The 16978-nt window shown below is 44.5% G+C and overlaps 1 protein-coding gene across 2 annotated transcripts in view; it reads right to left on the bottom strand.

The window, feature by feature from the left end:
* The window catches only part of CWC27 (CWC27 spliceosome associated cyclophilin), a 643952-nt gene that overhangs the window by 280187 nt on the left and 346787 nt on the right, over window positions 1–16978 (bottom strand). The window lies entirely within an intron of this gene.

Below are 16978 nucleotides of genomic sequence, written 5' to 3'. Positions count from 1 at the left end.
CTGCCCCCACAAATTCTCCTATTCTGCTTACCACACTTAAGAAACTTCCAGTTACATAATACCTAATTCTCCGCTTTCCAGCCCTCTCCTAAAGCCCAACTCATCACTATACTACTCCCACCTGATATGTTCCCTGTGGGTGTTCTATCAGCTCCTGTCCTATCTACACACTGATTCTCACCAGCTCCTACTGTCTTAACATGGCCCCTTCCATGTACACTCTTCTCACGAGCGAGGCCCTCTCTAACCTCGGTCTCTCTCTGTACCTCCTTTGTTCAACTCTTATGCATTTGTTCTGTTTTTACATATATTAGCATTACTTATAATATGTCATTCTGTTGCTGTGGAGTTTTGTGGCTCCATACAAATAAATGAATTAATAGAAGCTCAGTGAAGCACAGTCACCAGCTACTCTACAGAAAAGTAGTGCAATTAACGGAGAGCTTTCATTATGCTTTCCCTGCTAAATAAAAATTGAATATTACCCATATGCTCTGATTAGTGTTACATGCAGGGGAGAGGGAACAAACAAACAAACAAACAAACAAACAAACAGAACATACTAATTTCCACCCAAAACTTCTGTTCTAATCATTGATCAGATGTGAGAAAACAAGTACTTCACATCTATTGGACTAAAAAAGTCTAAAAAAGTTCATATATGATCTAATCTAAAAAAGTTCATATACGAAGCCTGAAATTAAATGGCACAGCCAGGGCCGGAGCTAGGGTGTTCGGCGCCCCCTGCAAACTATAAATTTGCCCCCTACCATAATTTACAAAGGGACAGCGCACATAACGCCCCCTGTAGCAGTGACGCTAACACACGTAATGCCCCCTGCAGTACTGACACACATAATGCCCCCTGTAGGGGTGACGCTTACACACGTAACGCCCCCTGTAGTAGTGACGCTTACACCTGCTGCAGCCTGGTCCCGTGTAGCTCTCCCCCCTTATTCCTGTGTAGCTCTGCCCCCTTTGAGATCCGCACTCTGCTGCACTGTAACAGGGGAGGGGAGAGGAGGCTTTGTGCTGCCAACGCCGCTGCCTGTCAGAGTGTGACAGGCGCAGCAGCCGGCGGCAGCAGCAGGGACAGCAGCTCAGCAGGGGGATGTAGAGCAGGAAGAGCAACTCTCCAGCCTGGCGCCTCGCTGTACTGCATCCCTTTGCTGAGTGGCTAGCGCCGGGCCCGGGCACAGCGTAGTATTACTGTGATTTTCCACTACAGACCCTCTCTCTTTATTTGGATGCATACATGTTTTACACACAATACCACCATAGAAGGATATACAGTATCTTGCTGCGTTTTTCATCCTGTAACATATGTTTCTGTATAAGTTATAATAAACATGAATAGAAATTTTAGGTCATTGGTTTTATTCTTTGCCTAAAATCTGATTGTGATTAGAAAAGGAATGTGAACAGTAGTATAAAGGGCTGGGGAAAACTATCAATTAAATTGTTACAGATCCAAAAAATGTGTTCAAGGTAAGTACAGTTCTGGAGAAACCTTTCATCTCAATGACGTCATATTGTATGCTGTATATTCATAGCTATACGTGGAAATTGCAGGAATAAAACTTAACGTTTTGGCAAATTACAGAGTTTTTGTTTTGTGACTATATGAGTAATGGGAACTATCATAAACAGGTTTAAAATCATTTTAAGTGTTACAATGAAAATCTAGTGCTCATATGACACAGACAATGAGAAAATTATGTTTTAGATGTTATCAGTAGCATATTATATTTGGTGATGTTGCAAAATTTAACATCTTGGAACTCTAGCTACTTGCCCACAAGACTCCCATGAGACAGAGCTCATCCGTCCATTTCAGAATGCGCAAGAATCCGTAAATTCACTTCTGGCCTTGCGCAGATTTGCTAAAATGAAAAATGGCGAATTATCTTCAAGATTGGCTTACTGGCTTTCAAAGCCCTACATGACCAGGGTCCAAGGCACCTGAAGCAGCTCCTGATTCCATACTACCCCACTTGATTATTGCGATCTGTAGATGAAGGACTTTTAGCAGTATCTAAAATCTTCCTGAATTCATCTGAGGATCGAACTTTCAACGTTTTGCCTCAGACTCTATGGATCTCAGTGCACCGCACAGTTCAAGAAGCCTCCACTCTAGAATCTTTCAAAAATTGACTCAAGACTCTCCTGTTTACTCAAGCATTTCCGGAATGTCCCTTTAGGAGCTCTATGTTCTCTGTATTTTATTAAATGCTTTTCTGTATTTCATTGTTTCTGTATTGTATTATGTTCATTATATCTAAGTGCCTTAAGTCCTATTGGAGAAAGAGCGCAATATAAATAAAATTATTATTATTAAAACTCTACATTAGCGGCTGTATATGGAGCGGACTTGATCACTGTACTTCTGAAGAGGAATAAGAAACTTCACAAAGGTGCAGCAGTTGTAAACTTTATCTCTTTCCTGAACTGAAGATTTGAGTTGCTCATATCTCCCTATCTCTTACTGTATATTTAGCTCTTTTTAGACACTTTTGTTCAGCAAGCATTCTTGCTAAACCATCAGTTTAAGTAAGAATAGAACAACCGCTACCACTGAATGCAGGGGCGGATTGGGATGGAAAACCAGCCTGGGAAATTTATGGAAGCAGCCCTAATGGGGGGTGTGTGGTCTGATGAGGGGGTGGGATCTGTTGAGGGGGGCGTGATCCCTCCTCATAGGGCCTGATTGTGCGCAATTGCGGCCTTCCTTGCGTCTTTTGCTGCAGTTGTGTCTGAGACCTGGGGAAGATTGGGAAATAAAAGTGGCCCTGTAAAATTTTGTAAAAGTGGCCCGACATGGGCAGCATATGAGGTATAACATACTGTGTAGCCATGGCAGCATCACAGGATAGCAGAGTTGCTGTACTGCAGAGATGGAATAACAGAATGAATGGAGACAATGAAGTGTGCTGAGTGCAGTGGGCTGCCTGTCATGTGGGGGGTTGGGCCACATGACAACACACAAAACACACACAGACATTCCTACCAGGAATCTTCCTGGTGAATCCTGTGGCCAATCCGCTCCTGACTGAATGTGCTTGTGTGCTGCTAGCAGCCAGGAAATGGCATTCAGCAGGGTTGGGGGAAAGCAGAACACACTCTACCTTCTGCGGTCCCTATGATACGCATTACTAAATGTATAGCACTGTATCCCTCCACAGGTATCGGCGATCTCCACGTGCTCTTCTGAATCATCGGCATTTTATTTATTATTTATTTATTAACAGTTTCTTATATAGCACAGCAAATTCCGTTGCGCTTTACAACTGGACACAATTAGATGACAAAACTGGGTAAAAACAAACCATCATAGAGGTAGGAGGGCTCTGCTCGCAAGCTTACAATCTATGGGAAAATAGGCTTTGATACACAAGGATAGGTGCTATTTATTGCATAATTGTCCACCAGATTGTAAAGGTTCTTGGTGGGCTGCGTGATATCACATCACAGCAGTGATGAACTAGGGTCAGGAGGGAGGAAGAGTGAACAAAGAAAATATGTGGGGGGATGTGTGGACTGTACTGTGGGGATATAATTGGATAGGAAAACTATAAAGGTAATAGTGAGCAGTTCTGGAATTTGATAGGCTTGTTTGAATAGGTGGGTTTTCAGGGAACACTTGAAGGTTTGAAGACTAGAGGAGAGTCTTATTGTACGTGGTAGGGCATTCCACAGAGTGGGTGCAGCCCAAAGAAAGGTAATCGTGCATAGAAGCAAGTAATGAGTGTGGATGAGAGACATAGATCTTGTGAGCGAAGGGGTCGGGTTGGGAGATATTTTGAGATAAGCGAAGAGATGTATGTTGGTGTAGTATGGTTAATAGCGTTGTGTGTAAGGAACAGTATTTTATATTGAATAAGGTAGAATACAGGTAGCCAATAGAGGGAATGACATAGTGGGTCTGCAGATGACGAATGTCTAGCGAGGAATATTAGCCTTGCAGCTGCATCCAGAATGGATTGTAAAGGTGAGAGTCTCTTCTTAATAAGACCAGTAAGAAGACGACTATTGCAATAATCAATGTGGGAGATAATGAGAGCATGGATTAGGGGTTTAGCAGTGTCTTGTGTAAGGTATGATTGTATTTTGGATATGTTTCTTAGATGCATGTAACATGATTTTGAGACAGATTGAATGTGTGGAGCAAAGGACAGTTCTGAGTCAAGTATGACAACTAGGCAGCGAGCTTGTGGTGTAGGGTGGTTTGTAGAGTTCTCAACAGTGATAGAAATATCAGGTTGGTAACTGCTATTGGCAGGTAGAAATATAATTAACTCTGTTTTGGAAATATTAAGTTTGAGGTGGCGAGATGACATCCAAGATGAAATGTCAGAGAGGCATTCAGCGACCCGACCCAATACAGATAGAGACAAATCAGGGGAGGATAGGTAGATTTGAGTATCATCTGCATACAGGTGATACTGAAATCCAAAAGAACTGATTAGTTTCCCAAGAGATGAGGTATAGATTGAGAAAAGCAGAGGAACTAGGACTGAACCCTTCGGTACTCCAACTGAAAGAGGTAGCGAAGAGGAGGTGGATTCAGAGAAACGGACACTGAAAGAGCGATTAGATAGGTAGGATAGGAACCAAGAGAGGGCCGTGTCCTGAAGACTTAGGGATTGCAGTGTTTGTATGAGTAGAGAGTGGTCAACAGTGTCAAAAGCAGCAGAGAGATCTAGAAGAATAAGTAGTGAGTAATGGCCTTTAGACTTCACAGTGACCAGATCATTCACTACTTTAGTCAGTGCTGTCTCTGTGGAGTGTTGGGAGCAAAAGCCTGATTGATGTGGGTCCAATAAATTGTATGAGTTAAAAATCTGTGTGAGGCGAGTGTAGGCAAATTTCTCAATTAGCTTGGAGAGACATGGGAGCTGAGAGATGGGACGGTAGTTTGAGAGAGAGCTTGGGTCAGAATTTTGTTTTTTCAGAATGGGAGTAATCACTGCATGCTTGAACAGTAAAGGAAAGATACCAGTAGAGAGAGAGATTACAGATGTTAGTTAAGGTTGGGATGAGCACAGGAGACAGAGCTTTACTTATTTGTGAGGGTATAGGATCAAGAGGAGATGTAGCAGGATGAGAAGAGTGTTGATACTTCATCTTCATTTGTGGGATCAAATGAAGAGAAAGTGCCAGAGGGTTCAGGTAGGGAATTGAGTAGGTCACTGGTTGAGGAAGATCATACCATTTCATCTTGGATCTTGTCCTTGAAGTAGGAAGCAATATCTTGCGCCTTGATAGTGGCTGGTGAGTTGGGTGAAGGAGGGTTAAGAAGTGATTTAAGTGTATTAAAAAGTTGTTTGGGGTTAGAGTCTTGAGCAGAGATGAGAGTTTGGAAATATGTTTGTTTGGCAGTGTCCAGAGCATTACGATAAGAGTAGTAGGCAGTCTTAAATGTGAGGAAGTCACTTGGAATACGAGATTTACGCCACTGGCGTTCAACTTTACGTGACAGTTTTTGTAGGTGTCTTGTAACTTTAGAGTGCCACGGTTGACATCTAGGCCTACGTGGAATGTGATTGGTGGCTGGAGCCACTTAGTCAAGGGCTATCTCTAGAGTCTGGTTCAGGTGTGATACAGCCATCTCAGCAGAAGTGAATGCAGAAATAGGTGAAAGCAATTGTTGTAGTGAGGTGGAAAGTTCTTTAAGATTAATTGCAATAATATTTCTGCAGGTTTGAGGAGGATTGGAGGATGTCAGCGACAGAGTTTGAAATAGTAGAGGAGAGCATGCAGGTGATAAGGTTGTGATCTGAGAGTGGGAAAGGCGTGTTACTGAATTCAGACACTGAGCATAAACTGGTGAATACTAGATCAAGGCAGTGGCCTTCCTGATGAGTAGAGGAGTCAGTCCATTGTGAGAGGCCAAGAGAGGAGGTTAGAGAGAGTAGATTGGAGGCATGAGCAGCAGATTTTGGACTATCAATAGCAATATTGAAATCTCTCATGATAATAGTGGAGATGTCAGAGGATAAGAAGTGAGGGAGCCAGGCAGAAAAATCATCTAGAAATTGTTTGGGTTGCCCAGGTGGGCGATAGATAGCTGCAACACGCAGAGAAAAAGGAGTGTAAATTCTGATAGAATGTACTTCAAATGATGTAAATGTGAGTGATGGAACCTGTTGTAGAACTGGGTATGTGAAGAATTGCGATAGTAATAATCCATTACTATCCCAATCCATTAAAGCCATTTTGTTTTTGATAAATGAAGTTACCGAATGTTCAATAAAATTGATCCACTAATGTTGCACTCCCATGATACTCTCTAAGCTTTTCGAAGCCTGTTAAATTGGGACAGACTGCAGTCCACATTAAGAATAGTGGGGCGTTAGTTTGTTGGACATGAGATCTCATGTATTTCTTCTTCTTAACAACATGTATAGTAAGGGGGAAATATAACCTTCTAAGGCGTACAAATGGAAAAGTTGCCCGTAGAAACTAATAAGCTAATAGCTAGCATTTATTATGTATAGTATTTTAAAATGAAAAGCTAGAATCTGGTTGCTATGAGAAAAACCGGCAATTGTCCTCTTTTGAAGGTCTAATGTCTAATGCTAAGTGGGAATGAGTGTGGCGCCCAAGATGGCTGCCTCACCTTTTGTATGCTCCTGATCATCTCCATAAAACAGCTTAAATTCACCACAACTGACCTATGAATCATTATAAATATCTAAGGACTTACCTTGAACTTGTACTACTCTACGCGGACATTTCATCAAAACCAACGGATTGCATTCCTGCGCTGAGATACACACTGGATTGAATCCTGGACTGAATCCTCTGCATATCTCCACTGAGAAATCCTTCAGTTTAGCAGCTGCTGTACTCTGCATTGGACATTACCCAGATAAGGTACTGTGGATTACAACCTATCTTTGGCTACATCCAGCCCCTCACTGAGACATCATCCACCTCTGTTCTCTGAGCAACAAATAACTGACTTATTGCATTAATCTACTAATATCAGCATATTCAGGCTCTGAATTGCTGAAGGCTCACTGTTTAAAATCAGGATCCATTTCCAGGACACGTTATCACTACCCCCACAAAAAAATCTACTTCAAAGGCCTCTCACACTGAGACTTTTCACACCTACACAGTAGGAATTGGCTTCTAACACCTTTCCAAAAGGCTGCCTATCCTAGAATAATTGACTAAATCAGCAGTTATTTTATTTATTACTTGCTTCAAATATACACAATAGGTTATAGCAATAACTTTGTTCATAATCTCATTATAATTTTGGATCACATACCGAATTGGGGGAAAACAAAACGCAAAAAGGAAAAAAGAAAAAAAACAAGAACAAAAAACAAACAAAAAAAAACACTGCTTTCTCACCCTCTCTCATCATCATATGCAGCTCAAATTTATAGTAATCTGTCATTGATGACCAAATGTATACGTATTGCTCCAGCTTCATTCTTTCACTCCGCCCACCACGTTCTGCAGTTCCTATCACACCATCACAGGCTTCTATTCTCCAATCCCTTGGCATTTTAAAAAGAAAACACAGGCGCATTCGTGGGAAGCGAGCAGGCCGGAAATGTATTTCTCCCGGTAACCATCTAAGTCCTTTGCCCACCTGCTCACCCCCATACTCAAAGAACAATCAAATAGAAGTGATACCCAAAAGACGGCCCTGTGTTTGGAAGGACAGAACTGTCAACTCCCACTTTGTGACCCCCATACCCAGAGCTCCTGCACTTAACATAAAGAAAACTGAAGGCCCTCTGGTATGCCCAATCAGGTCAGTCCTTTGTAATGCCAGATCTATAAGAAACAAGACTGCAACAATTGCTGACCTTATTGAATCTGCAGATCTAGCCTGTATTACAGAGACCTGGCTAGATGAAAATGCAGCACCTATATTGGAGGCTGCAGTACCAACAAACTACTCTGTCATCCACAACCCAAGACTGGACCGCAGGGGTGGCGGGGTGGCTATCTGCTTCAAAAAAGAACTTAAACTTAGGGTCCACCCTATTGAAACTACTCGCTCATTTGAGTGCATTGCTGCCCGGAGTTCGACAGGATTAGGTTTCAGAGTACTTCTAATTTACCGGCCACCTGGAGATGGAAAGATATTTCTACAAGAAATTGCAGACACTGTTGCTGGCCTGGTTCTGGAACATCAAAGATGGCTCATCCTCTGGGATTTCAATGCATGGGTGGATGATGAGCTCTCACGCCTTGGCCAAGACCTCCTGTGCACAATGAATGGTCTTAGCTTCACACAGGTCATTCCCTCTGCCACACATAAAAGTGGTCACACTCTCGACCTTGTCTTTCAGATTGGATTAGAAGTCACTGACCTAAAAATAAACCCAGTCATCTGGTCAGACCACTAGTCCCTCTGGTTCTCAGTTGCAACCCCTCAAATAAGATCTCTGCCCGTGGAGTTGACCAGGTATCATCCAAGGAGGGGTATGACTCCCCAGGCTCTTGCAGCAAATCTGGATCTCTCTGCTATACTGGGTGCCTGTGAAGATCCCTGTTCCCTAGTCTGTTATTATAATAGGGATGTTATGGCTGCAATTGATATTATCGCCCCTGTGCGTTTAAGACCTCGTAAACCACAACGTCAAGCTCCATGGTTCGACAACAGTGTTAGTGAGCTCAAGAAAAGGGGGCGTAGACTGGAAAGACGATGGAGGAAGACTAACCTAGTGGATGACAAAATAAAACTAATAAAGCATAACGAAGAATATCAATCGACAATCACTCATAAGAAAGCACAGTTCCTGTCAAATGAGATCACAGCAGCAAACAATAGGCCAGCTCAACTTTTCCGCACAGTGGAGATGCTTTGGAAGCCAGCATGCCTGCAGACTGATGAGACCCTCTCCCAGGCAAGATGCAACGAGTTTGCAAACTTCTTTGCAGATAAAATATCCACCATCCGGGCTGGAATCTCCACAGTGCCATCAAAGGAGTGCCAAACTACAAAGCCTGTCAATATAAGCTACCTGCCTTCATGGACCAGCTTTGATCCAGTGGATGTAAAGGACACTGCTGAAATTGCTCGGATTTTGCGTCCCACCACCTGTGATCTGGACCCAGCCTCAACCAAGCTTCTAATAGGTTGTATGGATATAATTGGTCCTGTCTTTACAAAAATTGTTCAATGCTCTTTGCAGACAGGCATTTTTCCTGAACCCCTAAAGGAAGCAATTGTTAGACCGCTTCTTAAAAAACCTAATTTAGATCCCGACTGCATGACCAACTACAGACCGGTATCAAACCTTCCTTTCCTAGGAAAGGTTATTGAGAAAGTCGTTGCAAATCAACTGGAAACCCGCCTGACAACCCATGATATTTATGATTCTTTTCAATCAGGATTCAGGAGAAGACATAGCACTGAAACAGCCCTGGTGTGTGTGTTAAATGATCTTCTGATGGCAAAAGACAGAGGTGACTGTTCAATATTAATCCTTCTGGATCTCTCGGCAGCATTTGATACCGTGGACCATGGGCTTCTGATTGAGCGACTGATACATTTCTGTGGTCTGGATGGCACAGTCCTAAGCTGGTTCAAATCATTTCTCACAGGCAGGTCACAGAGAGTATCATCTCGATTATACTCATCACCACCAGTGCCATTGCCATGTGGTGTCCCACAAGGTTCTATACTATCCCCCATGCTTTTTGCAGTATACATGCTCCCATTGGGCGAAATAATCAGGCACCATGGCCTGGTCTACCACTGCTATGCAGATGATACACAACTGTACTTGTCCTTTGCTTCGGCTGTCTAGCTGAACTACAGGAGTGGATGAGCGCCAGTTGGCTGCGACTGAACCCGGATAAAACAGAGGTCCTTTCTGATACGACCGCAACATCAAAGGACAAGACTGCAGCATAGCCAACCAACTGGACTTACACTCGGGGATTCAGAATTACAGACCAGTGATCGTGTGCGGAATCTTGGCGTTGTCCTGGATGGTGGCTTGACACTTAAACATCAGATATCAGCCACAATCAAATCCTCATTCTTTCACCTGAGGAACATAGCCAGAATCAAGCACTTAATTCCCTCAGATGATATGCCAAAAGTCATACATGCATTTGTATCATCTTGTTTAGACTACTGTAATGCCCTCTACCTTGGTCTACCAGCAAAAGAATTGCAGCGCTTACAGCTGGTGCAAAACACAGCTGCCAGGCTATTAACCAACCAGCCCCGTTCTAGCCACATAACACCCATCCTCTACTCCCTTCACTGGCTGCCTGTACGATGGCGAATCATTTTCAAGATTGGCTTACTGAGTTTCAAAGCATTACATGAGCAAGGCCCAAGGTACCTGAAACAGCTTCTGACCCCATACTGCCCCACTAGATTACTGCGATCTGTAGATGAAGGACTTTTAGCAGTACCTAGAATCTACCGTAATTCATCTGGGGGTCGAGCTTTTAGTCATGCGGCTCCGACTCTATGGAACTCACTTCCCCGCACAGTGCGAGAGGCCCCAACTATAGAAACCGTCAAAAGTAGACTCAAGACTTTCCTGTTTACTCAAGCATTTCCATAATGTCCCTTTTAGTATCTTCATGCTTCTGTATTTTATGAAAATGTACTTCATTATTTTCTGTACTATATTATGCTATGGATCTGTTAAGCGCCTTGAGTCCTATTGGAGAAACAGCGCTATATAAATAAAATTATTATTATTATTATTAATGCAGGGATGGGGAACTTTTGGCCCTCTAGCTGTTGCTGAACTACACATCCCAGCATGCCCTGCAACAGTTTTAGCATGGCCAAATAGCAAAACTGTAGCAAGGCATGTTGGTACAGTATGTGTAGTTCAACAACAGCTGGAGGGCCAAAGGTTTCCCACCCCTGGTCTAATGTATTCCCCCCAAAATGTGGAAACGTTCTTTTTTTTTTTACTACTCGACTCCAAAGTCTTCAGACTTCAGAGAAGGTGGATGGATAACCTGTCCTGCAACACGAGCAGCGTTATGATCAGTCCTTTTGTGGATGGCTAAATTAACGGACATCAGCAATGGGGAAAAAAAAGAGGAGTAATGTAATTTTTACCAGTAAGACTCCATCCTGCCATTAGGGAGATGAATTACCTTAAAAAATATATATAAAGTGATACTTTACAATTTTTTTTTACAATTATTGCTGGTATAGAGAGTTCATCTTACAGTCTATAGAACTTTTCGCACATGAATTTGAGACTACTGGATTACTGAAATTAACAAGTGGCAGGTGTAACCAATTAGCTGAATGATGTAATGGTGACATACAGTGTTTAATGGCACTTAACACAAGCCACTTTCCTCCTGCAATTCTTTTCCAGCAGTGAGCTCAGTATGGCTGCTTATCAAAACGACATACAGGGGAACTTCAAACACTCTCTACTGCCGATTTATTCCTCATTAAAAATAATTTTGGGGCAAAAGTAATTAACAGTGACAGCGGTCTGCTTTACAGCCCTTACAGTCAGAGTACTGTCCTATTGGGAACATCGACACAAACTGGTTGCAATTAAGAGAGAATTGGAATCAGTGTTCAGATTCCACCCACCATCCCCCATCCCCAACACTGAACAAGACATGAAAGCTATTGCAAGACAAGGGTTTAAAACAAATACCATTCAATTGGCAAAAAGTAGACAGCAAATTCCGGCTCACATCACGACACTGTCATAAGTGCAAAATTCTACAGCTGTAATTATTTTTATCATATGCAAAGCCTGTAGCATATCTTCATTTCTTCAACCTAAAATATAGGTTACCTCTGTAAAAATACATAGCCGTTTATTACTGTGGCCCTATGCTTTGTTATTTTACAATTCAAATGTAAGCATGTCAGTTCCCTTTAGGGTCGGGCCGCAGGGGTGGGGAGGTCAGATTTAGGCTGTGAGGAGCGGGTGGTTAGGGAACACTGGGGAGGGTTAGGTTGTGGGGGAAGGGGAGGTTAGATTGAGAGTGTGGAGGGGGGGGGGGGGGGTTAGGTCCAGGCTGCGCGGAAGGGGGGTTAGGCAACACTGGGGAGGGTTAGGGCTAGGCTGCGGGGTGGAGGTGGAGCGGTAAGGGCCAGGCTGCGGGGTGGAGGTTAGGGACAGGCTGCGGGAAGGGAGGGTTAGGCTATTTACCTTCCAATGCCGGGATCTTGCGCATCGGGATGTCGCTGTTGGTATTCTCACCGTCGGCATCCCAAGCGCCCGGATCCCAATACTATCCCTCAGTAATGTATCAGTACAGTGGCATAAGTCCATCTCTCCCCCAGCTGATTGGCTTGGAGTACATGCTGGGTCTAATACTTTTACAAGCAGCTCAAGAGGCCTAGTTTGTGAACTGACCAAGAAGAAATTAAAGCTTCCACTATTCCCTGCAATTTTCCTGACCATTGAAACCTTTTTAGGTATATCTGGTCACATAGTGTAGCTTGCATGGGTTTAAAGCAAGAGCAGATTCTGCTAAGTAACCAATCAGGATTATTCGGTGCAGAAAATGGAAACAACACTTAAACAATCATATTATGCTTGCTAGGAAGGCTGGTATACTGTAACTGAATTGCAATAATTCATTTCGGCTAACAGTACTCGTTACTCTATGGGGTAGCGAACACTTTTAAGCGAGATCCTGCTGCCAGGAAAAATAAGAATTTACTCACCGGTAATTCTATTTCTCGTAGTCCGTAGTGGATGCTGGGAACTCCGTAAGGACCATGGGGAATAGCGGGCTCCGAAGGAGGCTGGGCACTCTAGAAAGATCTTAGACTACCTGGTGTGCACTGGCTCCTCCCACTATGACCCTCCTCCAAGCCTCAGTTAGGTACTGTGCCCGGACGAGCGTACACAATAAGGAAGGATTTTGAATCCCGGGTAAGACTCATACCAGCCACACCAATCACACAGTACAACTCGTGATATGAAACACAGTTAACAGTATGAAACAATAGAGCCTCTCAACAGATGGCTCAACAATAACCCAATTTAGTTAACAATAACTATGTACAAGTATTGCAGATAAACCGCACTTGGGATGGGCGCCCAGCATCCACTACGGACTACGAGAAATAGAATTACCGGTGAGTAAATTCTTATTTTCTCTAACGTCCTAGTGGATGCTGGGAACTCCGTAAGGACCATGGGGATTATACCAAAGCTCCCAAACGGGCGGGAGAGTGCGGATGACTCTGCAGCACTGAATGAGAGAACTCCAGGTCCTCCTCAGCCAGGGTATCAAATTTGTAGAATTTTGCAAACGTGTTTGCCCCTGACCAAGTAGCTACTCGGCAAAGTTGTAAAGCCGAGACCCCTCGGGCAGCCGCCCAAGATGAGCCCACCTTCCTTGTGGAATGGGCATTGACAGATTTTGGCTGTGGCAGGCCTGCCACAGTATGTGCAAGCTGAATTGTACTACAAATCCAACGAGCAATAGTCTGCTTAGAAGCAGGAGCACCCAGCTTGTTAGGTGCATATAGGATAAACAGCGAGTCAGATTTTCTGACTCTAGCCATTCTGGAAACATATATTTTCAGTGCCCTGACAACGTCTAGCAACTTGGAGTCCTCCAAGTCCCTAGTAGCCTAGGCACCACAATAGGCTGGTTCAGGTGAAACGCTGACACCACCTTTGGGAGAAACTGGGGACGAGTCCTCAATTCTGCCCTATCCATATGGAAAATCAAATAAGGGCTTTTACAAGACAAAGCCGCCAACTTTGATACTCGCCTGGCAGAAGCCAAGGCCAATAACATAACCACCTTCCACGTGAGATATTTCAGATCCACGGTTTTTAGTGGTTCAAACCAATGTGATTTTAAGAAACTCAACACCACGTTGAGATCCCAAGGTGCCACAGGAGGCACAAACGGGGGCTGACTCTGCAGCACTCCTTTTATAAATGTCTGAACTTCAGGTACTGAAGCTAGTTCTTTTTGAAAGAAAATCGACAGAGCCAAGATCTGTACCTTAATGGAACCCAATTTAAGGCCCATAGTCACTCCTGCTTGCAGGAAATGCAGAAATCGACCTAGTTGAAATTCCTCTGTTGGGGCCCTTTCGGCCTCACACCATGCAACATATTTTCGCCATATGCGGTGATAATGAGTTGCTGTAACCTCTTTCCTGGCTTTAGTAAGCGTAGGAATGACTTCCTCCGGAATGCCCTTTTCCTTCAGGATCCGGCGTTCAACCGCCATGCCGACAAACGCAGCCGCGGTAAGTCTTGGAACAGACAGGGCCCCTGCTGCCGCAGGTCCTGTCTGAGTGGCAGAGGCCATGGGTCCTCTGATATAAATTCTTGAAGTTCTGGGTACCAAGCTCTTCTTGGCCATCCACGAGTATCGTTCTTACTCCTCGCCTTCTTATTATTCTCAGTACCTTTGGTATGAGAGGCAGAGGGGAGAACACATAAACCGACTGGTACACCCACGGTGTTACCAGAGCGTCCATAGCTATCGCCTGAGGGTCCCTTGACCCGGTGCAATATCTTTTATAGCTTTTTGTTGAGGCGAGACGCCATCATGTCCACCTGTGGCCTTTCCCAATGGTGTACAATCCTATTGGAAGACTTCTGGAGGAAGTCCCCATTCTCCCGGGTGGAGGTCGTGTCTGTTGAGAAGATCTGCTTCCCAGTTGTCCACTCCGGGAATGAACACTGCTGACAGTGCTAACACATGATTTTCCGCCTATCGGAGAATCCTTGTGGCTTCTGCCATCGCCATCCTGCTTCTTGTGCCGCCCTGTTGGTTTACATGGGCGACTGCCGTGATGTTGTCTGATTGGATCAGTACCGGCTGGTTTTGAAGCAGAGGCCTTGCCGGCCTCAGGGCATTGTAAATGGCCCTCAGGTCCAGAATATTTATGTGTAGGGAAATAACCTGACTTGACCAAAGTCCCTGGAAATTTCTTCCCTGTGTGACTGCCTCCCAGCCTCAAAGGCTGGAATCCATGGTCACTAGGACCTAGTCCTGTATGCCGAACCTGCGGCCCTCTTGAAGATGGGCACTCTGCAGCCACCACAGTAGAGATACCCTGGTCCTTGGAGACAGGGTTATCAGCCTATGCATCGGAAGATGCGATCCGGACCACTTGTCCAACAGGTCCCTCTGAAAAGTTCTTGTATGGAACCTGCCTAATGGGATTGCTTCGTAGGAAGCTACCATTTTTCCCAGGACTCGCGTGCAATGATGCACTGCTACCTATTTTGGCTTCAGGAGGTCTCTGACTAGAGATGACAACTCCTTGGCTTTCTCCTCCGGGAGAAACACTATTTCTGGTTTATGTCCAGAACCATCCCCAGGAACAGTAGACGTGTCATAGGAACCAGCTGTGACTTTGGACTGTTTAGAATCCAACCATGCTGTTATAGCACTTTCCAAAATAGTGCTACCCCGACTACCAACTGCTCCTTGGACCTCGCCCTTATAACGAGATTGTCCAAGTACGGGATAATTACAACTCCCTTTTTTTGAAGGAGTATCAACATTTCGGCCATTACCTTGATAAAACACCCTCGGTGCCATGTACAGTCCAAACGGCAGTGTCTGGACTTGGTAATGGTAATCCTGTACCACAAATCTGAGGTACTCCTGGCGAGGATGGTAAATGGGGACATGCAGGTAAGCATCCTTGATGTCCCAGGATACCATGTAATCCCCCTCGTCCAGGCTTGGAATAACCGCCCTGAGCGATTCCATCTTGAACTTGAATTTTTGTGTTCAAGGATTTTAAATATAAAATGGGTCACACCGAACCATGCGGTTTCGGTACCCCAACCCGTGTGGAACAGTAACCCCGTCCTTGTTGAAGTAGGGGCACCTTGAGTATTACCTGCTGGGAATACCGCCTATTAATTGCCTCTAGCACAGCCTCCCTGCCTGAGGGAGTTGTCAGCAAGGCATATTTTAGGAAACGGCTGGGGGGAGACATCTCGAATTCCAGCTTGTACCCCTGAAATACTACTTGAAAGAAACAGGGATCCACCTGTGAGCGAGCCCACTAATTGCTGAAATTTTTTAGACGGCCCCCCACCGTACCTGGCTACACCTGTGGAGCACCCGCGTCATGGTGTGGCCTCACAGGAGGCGGGGGAAGAATCTTGATTCTGGGAACAGGCTGACTGGTGCAGCTTTTTTCCCTCTACCCTTGTCTCTGTACAGAAAGGAAGCGCCATTTGACCCGCTTGCTTTTCTGAAGCCGAAAGGACTGTACCTTTGTCTGTGAGGAAACCTGAGGTAAAATTATTTCTTCCCAGCAGTTGCTGTGGATACGAGGTCCCAGAGACCATCCCCAAATAATTCCTCACCCTTATAAGGCTCTCTATGCGCTTTTTAAGTCAGCATCACCTGTCCAGTGACAGGTCTCTAATACCCTCCTGACAGAATGGACATTACATTTATTTTGGATGCCAGCCGGCAAAATATCCCTCTGTGCATCCCCCATATATAAGACGACGTCTTTAATATGTTTTTATGTTTGCCAACTAGTATCCCTGTTTGACAGGGTCACCGACCACGCTGCAGCAGCACTATCTGCAGGTCTCAGTCTAGTACCTGAGTGTGTAAATACAGACTTCAGGATAGCCTCCTGTTTTTTATCAACAGGTTCCTATTAAAGTGGCCGTATCCTAAGACGGCAGTGCCACCTTTTTTTGACAAACGTGTGAGCGCCTTATCCACCCTAGGGGATATCTCCCAGCGTAACTTATCCACCTGGCGGGAAAGGGTACGCCATCAGTAACTTTTTATAAATTACCAGCTTCTTAACGGGGGAACCCACGCTTTCACACACTTCATTTATTCATCTGATGGGGGAACAAAACACTGCCTGTTTTTTCTCCCCAAACCTAAAACCCATTTTTAGAGGTGCTTGGGTTAAAGTCAGAAATGTATAACACATTTTTTATTGCCGGGATCACGTCACGGATGTTCCTAGTGGATTGTGTATATGTCTCCACCTTGTCGACACTGGAGTCAGACTCCGTGTCGA

This window comes from Pseudophryne corroboree, chromosome 1 (genome assembly GCF_028390025.1).
Source record: "Pseudophryne corroboree isolate aPseCor3 chromosome 1, aPseCor3.hap2, whole genome shotgun sequence".
NCBI lineage: Eukaryota > Metazoa > Chordata > Amphibia > Anura > Myobatrachidae > Pseudophryne > Pseudophryne corroboree.
The sequence above is the reverse complement of the archived record's forward strand: the minus strand, read 5'-3'. Positions and strand labels throughout refer to the sequence as shown.